This window comes from Eschscholzia californica, unplaced genomic scaffold, assembly GCF_041429995.1.
Source record: "Eschscholzia californica isolate CP2 unplaced genomic scaffold, dmEscCali1.0.p SCAF_2, whole genome shotgun sequence".
Lineage (NCBI taxonomy): Eukaryota > Viridiplantae > Streptophyta > Magnoliopsida > Ranunculales > Papaveraceae > Eschscholzia > Eschscholzia californica.
In genome coordinates this window covers 53,781,159-53,794,297 of record NW_028238309.1, presented here as the reverse complement: position 1 = coordinate 53,794,297, position 13,139 = coordinate 53,781,159, and positions in this window count along the sequence as shown.

The window sequence follows — 13,139 nt, the reverse complement described above, 5'->3', positions numbered from 1 at the left end:
CCAAAACGGCCAGTTGGTCACAAATCGGGGGCCAAAACGGAATTAACACCCTATTTCTTATTTGAATATTTTTCTTTGATGTTTATTTTTTTTGTGTTTATCTTTTTGAAATTATCTCTCTCGAATAATATTACATTTTAATTCATAGTCGAAATCTAACAATTCATGCTCCAAATCTAAAATAAGAATTTCGCACACTTACTTCGCACACTACATCATTTTGATTTGGGAGCCCCGGTTGAGCCCTACGTTGGAATTGAGAAAATCTCAGGGGCTCCCAAAATTGGGAGCTCGAGCCCCACATTGGTTTTGCCCTTACCAAAATGAGGAAGAGGATAAAAACTAGTGTACTGCTTCAGACAATGGACAATCGATCATAAAAACTTCGAAAAAATTCTAAAATTTGAATAGTATTAATATATTCCGAAGTAGCCTTTCCAGCATCACAGGGTGGAGGCATAATAGCATCTAGTTATTTCCTAGAGGGACTTCAACTTGGAAAAATTGAAAGTGACAGTCGAACTATGTAGTTGAAGCGAGAAAATATTTTTCCGGATCTGAAATATGTAAGGATTCTTTGATTGAGTATAGTGATCCTTAAAAAATTGGGTTATTTCTCTAATGGCCCCCAGCTCTGTGACCAGCTTCCCGCCTGGCCTCCTACTTTACGAGAAATACCCATATGACCCCCTTCCGTTATAACACCGTTACTCTCTCTCTTCCATTTCTTTTCTCTCTCCTCCAACATGTTTTCTCTCTCTGCCACCTCGTTAAAACTAGCCACATCATCGTCTTCACCGGCAGGGTCGCCGACCGGCCAAATTTCCGCCTGCCGGCCTTCAAATTTTTTTTTTAGAGAGAGAGAGAGAAAAAAAAATTTGAAGGTCGCCGGCCGGAAATTTGGCCGGCCGGCGACCCTGTCGGTGAAGACGATGATGTGGCTGGTTTTAACGAGGTGGCAGAGAGAGAAAACATGCTGGAGGAGAGAGAAAAGAAATGGAAGAGAGAGAGTAACGGTGTTATAACGGAAGGGGGTCATATGGGTATTTCTCGTAAAGTAGGGGGCCAGGCGGGAAGCTGGTCACAAAGTTGGGGGCCATTAGGGAAATATACTAAAATCAACTCAATTGATATCTTTCTTACATAGGGAAACTAGAGTCCGAGATAGAAGAGAGTTTCTAAAAAGTTTTTTTTTTATAATTGGCAGGCTGTATAAGTACTGTATTCAGTAAACCCTAAATTCTAAACATCCTAAGCAACTCTTTCAGTAAGATAATGGAGAAAGAGGAAGGGATTGATCAAGACTTCCTAAGCAACTTGAATGAAGACATTCTTCATCACATTCTTTGTTTCTTGGACATGAGACAAGTAATTCAAACTAGCATCTTGTCTACAAGATGGAGGTACCTCTGGAAATCTTTTCCTTTTCTTAAATTTGATTGCAAGGAATACATTAAGCACCAATCAAATACAGAGTTTCATGATTTCATTGACAAGGTAATGTCCATTCGTGACAAGTCCTCGAAAATAAAGAGTTTTCGTTTATCGTGTAATAATTATCATCCTAACGGAACCTCTAGTTGTTTTAACTGGATCAATACTGCAGTTGATGAATTATTAGCTCGTTTACCAGTACTTAAGGATCAAGTATCTCATAATCTCCTATTTGCTTTTCAATCTCTGAATATATTAGAGTTGAAAAGTGATAGATATGATAAGAAAGTTTGTGTTCTTGTTTCGATGAAGTTACCGTGTCTCAAAAAGCTGGTTCTTGAGAATATGTGGTTGGAGAGTAAGGATGATGCGATTAAGAAGATAATCTCAAATTGTCCAATGCTTGAATCTTTGTCCCTAAAACACTGCAAACTTGACAATACCATCTTTGGCATATCTTCTCATCAACTCAAGCACTTGGTACTTGAGTTTGGTGAAGAACAAAAAAAGTATATCAAGTTATATGCTCCAAATCTCATAACTTTTGAATCTGATTTTCCTCCCTCGTTTGGAGGTCAACCTCAACCTCAAAAATTATCTCTACAAACTTGCAATTCACTGAAGACTTTGAGGTTGTACTGTCATATATTCAGTTTAAGTAGTACTTTACCTAGTCTTCAAAAGCTAGTTCTTGAAGGGGTTAGCTTCCACGGTAAGGGCGACGTTATTCAGAAGATTTTTTTGGGTTGTCCTGTTCTCGAGTCATTGTCTATAAAATGTTGTAAATTGGATCAAGACATTCTTCTTATTTCTTCACCACAACTCAAGCACTTATTACTACTAGATTGTGGAGGCGCAGAATACATCAAGCTAAATGCCCCAAATCTTATATCCTTCAGTTGTACAGGAGTTAAGTGGAAGTACTTTGATGTTGCAGGGAGCCTACATGCTTTAGTTGAGGCTGAAATTGACTTGGGTGGTATTGATAATGCTGAAATTGACTTGCGCGAGATATATGGGAAATTCAGGTCAGATTATCCTCCGGTTATTGATGAAAAAACAAGAAAAGTTTATTCACTAGAGGTGATTAAAATTCTCAAAGCATTTTATAACGTGGAAACACTCACAATATCAATCTTGTTCCTTGAGTTACTCTCTCAAGCTCGCTTGTTCTTAGAAGAAAGTAACCCAACCCTTGAGTTTACTAACCTAAAGCGCTTAAATTTGTCGTTATGGTTCCTAAAAGACTGCACTGACACAATACTTTACTTACTTGAGATATGTCCTAAAATAGAGTTCTTTCATTTGACAGAAGTTTCACCAAACTATCACAGAATGCTAACTCCTTTGTTGTCGCAATGCGTGTTACATCACCTCAAGTACATCAAGTTTGAACATTTGAAAAGATATCCAAGTTATGATGATGTTACGTTTCTTGAAATTTTGTTGAAGAATAGTCCAGTCTTGGAGACGGTAGAACTTGATTCTACGATCAGATGTGGGCACTATGAAATTGAAACACCATACAATCTTCCTCAGAAGCTACAAGCTTTGCCAAGAGCATCACCTAGTGTGACATTTTTGTTAAGTAAATTTTATTGTCCTGATTATTAGTAATGGATATCGCTTGAATAATTTATTTATGAACTATTTTCATCTATACACTTCACTTTTAGTATCAGATATTAATATATGAGAGGGCCTGAAATCAACTTCTTGTACATGGATGTCACCGAGATTCTTTTGGAGGACTATATGATGCCTTAATTAGACTTCGAACCATTTGTAATCTTTTTCTATTCTCTTTGTTGTTATTGTTGTTGTGTGGTTAGTCTTGCCAACTAAAATTAAGCGAGATATGTAATGGGTCTAATACTCCAATTGATTTTTCGGATGCTCCTGGTTCGAGATTTTTTAGAAAGTAGAGAATTCCTAATGGTTTGAAGTTTCTTTTTTATCAACATAACTTCTATTGATGATTTAAATTAGTTACATTAGAGTTATGATGAGAAGAGAGGTAGTTAGGAATACTAGTCGAGGTAGAAGAAGCCTCTTTCCTAGTGTTAATAGCAAGTGAGTTTGCTTTTAGTTCAACAAAAAAAAAAAGTGAGTTTGCTTTTGAGTTTAGCTTCCTATTAACATACACAAAAGATATATAATCAAAATTACTTCCCTCTTTAACTTGTCTTAGAACATGCTTTGCTGTCCAGTGCATGTTGCTTGATACTGCATTCAAAAAGTTGTTTAGATGATAAGCTAAGAAGATCTGACAGAGTGTCAAGAAAGAATACAAAGTTCCTTCAGTAATGGTCGCGATTGCATCTTGAGGTTGTGGTCCTAAAAAATGGGTCAAGTTGTGTTAGTATTCTTTGACGACATCTTGATTTATAGTCCTGATTGGGATACACATCTTGAACATGTTAAATTAATCTTTGAGATCTTAAGGCAACACCAAATTTTTGTCAAACTCAAGAAATGTGAGTTTGGACAGCAAGAGCTAGAATACCTGGGTCATATAATTACTTCTCAAGGTGTTAAGGTAGACCAAAGCAAAATTCAGGCAATGTGCAACTGGCCTAAACCAACTAATGTCTCTGAGTTGCGTGGGTTCTTAGGCTTGACAGGTTACTATAGGAAATTTGTTTGCAACTATGGCGTAATAGCTCGACCACTTACCAACTTACTGAAAAAGGGGTAGTTCTGTTGGAACGAAGAAGCCGACAAAGCCTTTGAAAGTCTTAAAGAAGTCATGACTACAACACCTACCTTGGCATTACCAAATTTTAATGAGCCATTTGTCATTGAAACTGATGCTTCCGGCGATGGAATTGGTGTTGTACTTACTCAACAAGGGAAACCAGTGGCATACATGAGTAGAGCTTTAGGAGTGACAAAAAAATCATGGTCGACATATGCGAAAGAATTGTTGGCCGTCATAGTAGCAGTACACACTTGAAGACCATATTTAATGGGTCACAATTCTTCATCCAAACAGATCAACGCAACTTAAAGTATTTGTTGGACCAACGCATTACCACTCCGGAACAGCAAAAATGGGTGTCTAAGCTCTTTGGGTATGAGTATGAAATCCTGTACAAACCAGGCAAAGAAAATGGAGCTGCTGATGCACTATCACGAAAACCAGGTAGTCCTTCTCTTGATGCTCTATTTGTATCACACACTCCCATGTGGGATGACATAAAAAAAGAAGCCAAAAACAATCCCTACATGCATAAAATTGGAAGGCTTGCCACTGAAAGTCCATGGAGTCCATATTCAAGTAGAAATGGTATGATTTACTATAAGGACCGTGTGGTAGTGCCCCCAACATCTAACATGGTACAACAGCTGCTCAGAGAATTTAATGACTCACAGTTGGGTGGCCATTCAGGGGTATTGCGAACCTACGAAAGGCTTGCTCGACGGTTTTATTGGCCATCGATGCATCGTAGTGTGCGGGACTATGTGTCGGCATGTGATGTTTGTCAACGAGTTAAATCAGATACCTTGGCTCCAGCAGGATTGCTACAACCATTGCCGATCCCTTGCCAAGTTTGGGACGACATCACCATGGATTTCATAGAAGGACTTCCGCTGTCTAAAGGTAAGAACACCATCCTGGTTGTTGTAGATCGGCTTAGCAAATCGGTACATTTTATGGCTTTGGCACACCCTTTTACTGCAAAAATTGTGGCTGAGCAGTTTGTTGAAAACGTGGTGAAGCTACATGGAATGCCAAAATCGATCATTAGTGATAGAGATCCTATTTTTATTAGCAAATTTTGGAGCGAGTTCTTCAAGATGTCTGGTACTCAGCTAAAGATGAGTTCTTCCTATCATCCACAGACCGATGGCCAATCTGAAGTAGTAAATAGATGTCTGGAGCAGTACCTCTGATGTCTGGTTCACGAACAACCCCGAAAATGGTGCTATTTCCTTCCATGGGCTGAATTCTGGTACAACACAACTTATCACTCCTCTATTGGCATGACACCATTTCAAGCTTTGTATGAACGCCTACCACCATTAATTCCTTACTATCAAGAAGGAATGACTCCCGTCAATGAGGTTGATAGACATCTTCTAACCAGAAATGAGATACTTCGACAGCTCAAGATCAATTTACACTCAGCTCGAAATCGCATGCGACAATTTGCTAACTCTTAGAGGCGGGAGGTTGAGTTTAAAGAAGGGGATTGGGTCTTTCTCAAGCTTCAACCATATCGTCAACAAACAGTCTTTAAGAGAGCATTTTAGAAGTTGTCATGTCGTTATTATGGTCCATATCAGGTTGAAAAACGAATTGGCTTAGTGGCTTATCAACTTCGTTTGCCGGCGGAATCTCGCATTCATCCAGTCTTCCATGTGTCACTACTTAAGAAGAAAGTGGGGCACATGATCTCTACAATCGAAGAATTACCCCTTGCCAATGACAATCGAGAGATTCTTCTACAACCAGAAAACATCTTGGAAACACGATGGATTAAAAAGGGCTCCAAAATTGTTGAAGAAAGCTTGGTTAAATGGAAGAATTTGCCAGCTGAAGATGTCACTTGGGAAAACACTAGTGAGTTGCAAGAGAGGTTTCTGAACTTGAACCTTGAGGACAAGGTTCCTGAAAAAGGGGGAAGTAATGATAAGCTAAGAAGATCTGACAGAGTGTCAAGAAAGAATACAAAGTTCCTTCAGTAATGGTCACGATTGCATCTTGAGTTGTGGTCCTAAAAAATGGGTCAAGTTGTTGACAAGAATGCTGCTATAGAATAGGTCAAGTAGTTAGGATTTGAGAAGTGTTAGTATTATTCTTCAGTTATTGCCAGGTGTCCCATTTATATTAAGTTGTTTCCATGTCTTAGAGATATGCCTTAGAAATAGGAGTCTTTGTTAATTCCCGTTGTATTTAAACTCTCTGAATGTTAGCAATAAAGCAGCTTTTTGACTCCAATCAATTTCTACTGGTAAATTCTCACCATAAGTAGAATAGTTACTACCATTAATCCATTGTGTTCAACCCGTTCTGACTGGGACCTTATCATTATATTAATGGAGTCTCCCTCCAAATAAGTTGCTTGACTCCATTGTTAACAGCCCGTTGAACTCCAAGAAGGGCTGCCTTCCCTTCTCCCTTGTCTACTGATCTTGCTTTGGTGAGGAAGGACTCCTGTGATTTGTTTTCATGTGGAATCATGAACAACAAAAGCTAAAACTGAGGTTAATGTGTTTTCAATAAAAGAGACATCATAGTTGATCTTAATGACTCCATGGGGTGGGCTAGTCCACTGATTAGTGTTTGGCTGTTGAAGGAGAGGGAAAGCTCTTAACATGCTTGTTTGAGATTGGATGTAACTTCCAATATTTCTGACTAGAAGAGGAATGTTTATATTTGTATTTCTGAAAAATATATCACATCTGCATTTCCATACTAGCCAGAGAGCAGTAGCCAGTGTTTCCAGTTGGCTGAGAGTTGTTTCTCAGTTACTATCTTCATCTATTTTGTGAAAGTGATTGAACCATTCTGCAATGTTTTGAAGTTAAAGTTAGCTATATTTTTCTTCAAATGTATAAAGATGGAAATGTTACTAAACATTTTTCTAGAGAAAGCTGAATTGTATTTCATGGAACTTAAATAGCTTTAATTACTTAATAGGACACTTAGATCCTGCTTGGTTAATCATTAGAAGGTTGCTTGATCACCATTCTATGATCTTATAGTTGAATTTGAACCATATGTATTGTCGGGTCGGGTAGTTGGAGACAGCCCACTACGGACAAGTTCTCACCATAAGGAAGTAAGCAAGATTGAAAATCAGTTAGCCTATTATGGTGAATTTTAATAATTTTGTTGATTTCGAGGAAGTGTCTGTTGAATGATCGGTTAAGGCTAAACGGCACGTTCAAATCGTTATTGATCAAAGTGTTCGATTACAATTAAAAATAGTGGAATCAGGTTGAATTTGATTACAAACATCGGCTCAAGTTCAGTGGTCTTTATGTAACCAAGTTCGATTAGAATCCACCGATTGGTAACCAATAAACGAAGTGATCAAAGCAAATTTACCACAGTCAAACGGGGGAGGAGGCGCCCTAGCAAGTACATGAGCAACAATTAGAAGAAGCAAATGAACAACAGTTAGGGAAATCTGCAGAGCTTCCTTTAGTTGAAGAACCTGGAGAATTACGATCTGAAGCACAAATGAAGTTTTAGGTTTTATGTTCTAAGTTCGGCCTAGGATTAATATGGCAGAGGGAGAAGAAAAAAGACATGTTAGTCGTGTGAGAGAAGATGATCTAGGGTAACATGACAGAGGAAGAGGGAGAGAGAAGAAAGAGGGAGAGAGAAGATTGATGATCGAGAGATTGACTCGTTCCATCGAGAGAAAGAAAGAGTCGTTTAGCAGACCCGTGTTTTCTTATGATTAAAAAACCATTTTACCACCTATTCTGTGGTAAAATATTTGTAAGGGTTTTCCAACCTTTTTTTCTCATAAAAATTCGGTTTTCCCAACCTTTTGTTCCTATCGAACAGCGGAAATCCAATTTCGTAAGAAAATCGATTTTCTCACTCTTTTCTCACGTATCAAACAGACCCTTAGTCAAATTGATAAATCAAACCCTAATGCCTTTATTCAACCAATCACAGGCCCATGTCCAGTCGTTGTTAAAGCCCAACCTTTTTCTAGCACACTAAAGGCACCCTCTTCTTTCTCCTACTCTTACCTAGCAAGAGCGCATCACGATACTCATGGCTACAAATTTGATTACTAATATTCAAAAACAACTATTTTGTTGTGAAAAATAAATGAGGGAAGAAGAAAAACAATAGAAATATAGAGAGAAGTATAACTAGAGTTGTATTCATATGTTTGTAGAGAATTCTCTACTTTGGTATATTGATACTTAGATACATTGGTTTGATCCATCTTCCTCATTAGCAAGTAACCTCTTTATATAGGCATTTAGCAAGATGAGTTACACATCCAATAGGCACACAATAATGGAGTTTGAATACAAAGTAATGGTGGAAAATCTATGGTGGTGGGAGTTACAATTGGTGGTGGTCATCCACCATAAATCTAATATTTATAACATATTTCTCTTCAAGACATTTTTTGGCTAAAAGAGCGAAAAATAAATTCTAGTTAGAGAGGGGAATTAAGATGCGTGATGAAAAGTATGCTCCGAGTGACGGAGGGGGATGGAGACAGATTGTATGGTATTTAGAGTAAAAGAGAGATTTACGTAGTTATGGACATAAATCAGAATACGAATACTTACAAAGATATTTTTGTCAAGTGTATGTTTTAAAAGGCCTCTCAGTTGTGTTATAGGGCGCCATCAAAGTAATTTTAGGTTAAAACTCAGATGGGAAATTTTAAAAGGCCCCCCGTTTTTGTTAAAAGGCCCCCCCGTTTTTGTTCGCCCCTCATTATAACCCATTTGGTTATAGGGCCCCCTCTACAAAAGAGCACCTCCTTCATCAATATTTGACCTAACGGCAAAGTTAACGCCGTTAGGTCAAACTTAACCCAAGACCAGAGATGTTGACCACGCCACATCATCATCTTCTCCGGTAGGTCGCCGGCCGGCCAAACTTCCGGCCGGCGACCTTCAAATTTTTTTTTTATTCTCTCTCTCTCTCCAAAAAATTTTTTTTTTTTTTTTTTTTTTAACTCTCTCTCTCTCTAGAGATCTAAAGAGAGAGAGAGCAGACCAAAGGGTCTGCGAACAGACCCTTTGAAGGTCTGTTCGCAGACCCCATTAGAGGTCTGCGAACAGACCTTCAAAGGGTCTGTTCGCAGACCCTTTGGCCGGCCGGCGACTCTGCCGGAGAAGATGATGATGTGGCGTGGTCAAATGATGTGGGTGAAATACACCTTTAAAGGAGGTTTTTTTCACCCATTCAAAGAGGGGGGCCCTTTAACCAAGCTAAGTCAAAGGTTTTTTACTAAGTCAACGAAATCATGGGGAGGCCTTTTAACAAAAACGGGGAGGCCTTTTAAAATCTCCCAACTCAGATATCCAAGAGTAAATAGTTTGTAGGGTACAATTAGGGTTTCTGAATTTTTTTTTTTTAAGTAATGCATGAACCCTAAACGACAAAATATTTATTACCGGAAGACTATGGAGAAGGAGGAAGGGATTGATCAAGACTTCCTAAGCAACTTGAATGAAGACATTCTTCATCACATTCTTTGTTTCTTGGACATGAGAGAAGTAATTCAAACTAGCATCTTGTCTACAAGATGGAGGTACCTCTGGAAATCTTTTCCTTTTCTTAAATTTGATTGCAAGGAATACGATAAGCACCAATCAAATACAAAGTTTCATGATTTTATTGATAATATAATGTCCATTCGTGACAAATCCTCTGAAATAAAGAGTATTCGTTTATCGTGTTATAATGGGTATGATAACTGTAGTTGTTTCAAACGGATCAATAGCGCAGTTGACGAATTATTCGCTCGTTTACCACTACTCAAGGATCAAGTATCTCATAATCTCCTATTTGCTTTTCAATCTTTGATTATATTAGAGTTGATAAGTAATAGATATGATAGAAAAGCTCGTGTTTATATACTTGATTCGATGAAGTTACCGAGTCTAAAAAAGCTGGTTCTTGAGAATATGTGGTTGGAGAGTAAGGATGATACTCTTAAGAAGATACTCTCAAATTGTCCAATGCTTGAATCTTTGTCCATATTAAACTGCAAACTTGACAATACCATCTTTGACATATCTTCTCATCCACTCAAACACTTGGTACTTGATATTGATGGAGAAGAAAAAAAGTATATCAAGTTATATGCTCCAAATCTCATAACTTTTGAATCCAATTTTCATCCCTCATTTAGAGGTCAACCTCAAAAATTATGTCTAGAAACTTGCAATTCACTCAAGACTTTGAGGTTGTTCTGTCATAGATTCAGTTCAAGTAGTAGTTTACCTAGTCTCCAAAAGCTAGTTCTACAATGGGTTGACTTCGACGATAAGGGTGACGTTATTCAGAAGATTTTTTTGGGTTGTCGTGTTCTCGAGTCTTTGTCTATAAAATATTGTAAATTGGATCAAGACATTCTTTATATTTCTTCACTACAACTCAAGCACTTATTACTACTAGATTGTGGAGGCGCAGAATACATCAAGCTAAATGCCCCAAATCTTATATCCTTCAGTTGTACAGGAGTTAAGTGGAAGTACTTCGATGTTACAGGGAGCCTACATGCTTTAGTTGACGCTGAAATTGACCTTGGTGCTATAGATAAGTCTGAAACTTTCTGGCGCGGTACAAGTGACCTATACAGTTCAGATTGTCCTTCAGATTGTCCTCCGTTTATTGATGAAAAAACAAGAAAAGATTATTCACTAGAGTTGGTTAAAATTCTCAAAGCATTTTATAACGTGGAAACGCTCACAACATCAGTCATGTTCCTTCAGTTACTCTCTCAAGCTCGTTTGTTCTTAGAAGAAAGTAACACAATCCTTGAGTTTATTAACCTAAAGCGCTTAAATTTGTCGGTATGCCTCCTAAAAGACTACACCGGCACGATAATAAACTTACTTGAGATCTGCCCTAAAATAGAGTTCCTTCATTTGACAGAAGTTTCACACAGCTATGAGAAAATGCTAACTCCTTCGTCGTTACAATGCATGCTATATTACCTCAAGTACATTAAGATTGAGCATGATGACGGATATCCAAGTTATGATGATGTTACGTTTCTTGAAATTTTGCTGAAGAATAGTCCGGTCTTGGAGACAGTAGAACTTCATTCTAGGAGCAGAGGTTGGAACTCTAAAATTGAAAAACCATACAATCTTCCTCAGAAGCTACAAGCTTTGCCAAGAGCATCACCTAATAGTTTGACATTTTTGTTAACTACAATAATTTGTTCTGATTATTAGTAATGGATATTGCTTGAATAGTTTATTTATGAACTATTTCCATCTTTACACTTCACTTATATCAGATATTAATACATGAATGTCACCGAGATTCTTGTGGAGGACTATGATGCCTTGATTAGACTTTGAGCCATTTGTAATCCTTTTCTATTCTCTTTGCTGTTGTTGTTGTGTGGTTAGTCTTCTTAACTAAAATTTTTCGAGATATGTGATGGGTCTAATACTGTGGTCGAGTCATCGAATGTTGCTGTTTGGAGACGTTTTAGAAAGTAGATAATTCCTAATGTTTTGAAGTTAAAGTTAGCTATATTTTTCTCCAAATGCATAAAGCTGGTAATGTTACTAGACATTTTGCTAAAGAAAGCTAAAGTATTTCATTGCCTGTAAATAGCTTCGTTATGCATTAGAGGGTTGCTTGATCACCATTCTATGATCTTAATTGAATTTGAATCATATGTATTGTCATTCGGGTTTTTTTTTGGAAGAAGGTAGAATTGTATTCAAGAATTGCTAAGGTTGCAATTACAAAAGGAAAAGTAAACACTGAAAAGATTGAAAAATTCACAAGTTTGTAAAATACTAGTGTTGGAAAATACACAAGTTCTCATTGTAATGAAGTAAAAAGATTGAAAATCAGTTAGCCTATTATGGTGAACTTTAATAATTCTGTTCATTTTGATCAAGTGTTTGTATAATGATCGTTTAATGATAAATGGCAGGTTCGATAAAAAAAAATGGTGAAATTGAATCCATTTTGGTTTGCAAAATCGGTTGAACTCTACCGCTACTACTGATTACAGTTAAATCAATGGAATTAGGTCGAACTTCATTACAAAAATTGGCCTGAACCCACCAATAGGAAACCAATACACTAAGTGGTCAAAGCAAATTTACCACAGTCAAAGGGAAATAGTTTTTTTTGGATGAAAAGCAATCTATATAATAAAACAGAAGAGAAAACGATGACTTGGACAAACATCATTTTTTAATACGGGATATTGTCTAAAAGTCCTTCTCAAAATTTAAAATATAGTCCTTCTCAATAAAATATAACAATAAATTTCGTAACATTTGATTGATACAAGTGTCCGTGCCCTATGGCACGGGATATACTCTAGTACATAGATAAAGGGCATCAAAGAAACAACCTAGAGGACCCAGAGCCAAAAAGACAAGAAAATGAAGAAACAAGAAAAAAGAAAGAAAAAAAAGGAACGTACAAAATCTGCCGAAACCAAAAAGAAAGAAAAATCTAATTACATAAGAATGATGGCGTCCCAACTAAATATAAGATCGGAAAACCTCAATGACTTCCACCAAATTTGATTGGAGTCCAATGATGTATAGTTGATTTTACTAAAATGCTTTGTTCCGAGTTGTTTGAAATTAAGCTATCGTCATCTCCAAGAAGTCTCTTATTCCGTTCTAAATGATTGCAGCAGGCACACAAGAGAAAAAAAGTTTCTTAGGACTATGTAACCTCTTCCATTTGAAAGACATAATCAAATCCGAAAAAGAGTTGAACCTTATTCGAAATGGATATAGTCTTCTGCGAGCTTTGTCCAAATACTTAACAAAATGGGGCAATGAAAAAAAAAAAGGTGGTCATGTGTTTCCAAGGTATTGTAACAAAAAGTACAACAGTTAATGTGATTGAAACTTGTCCTTTTTGGAGATTAGAGGTAAAGATACTTCAATACACTCATACACAACAACATACTTTCATATAATAAAGTTTCTTTAGATCTACACAATCTTATAAACAAAACACACAAGGTTTTTGTCACAATATTAAACTAGAT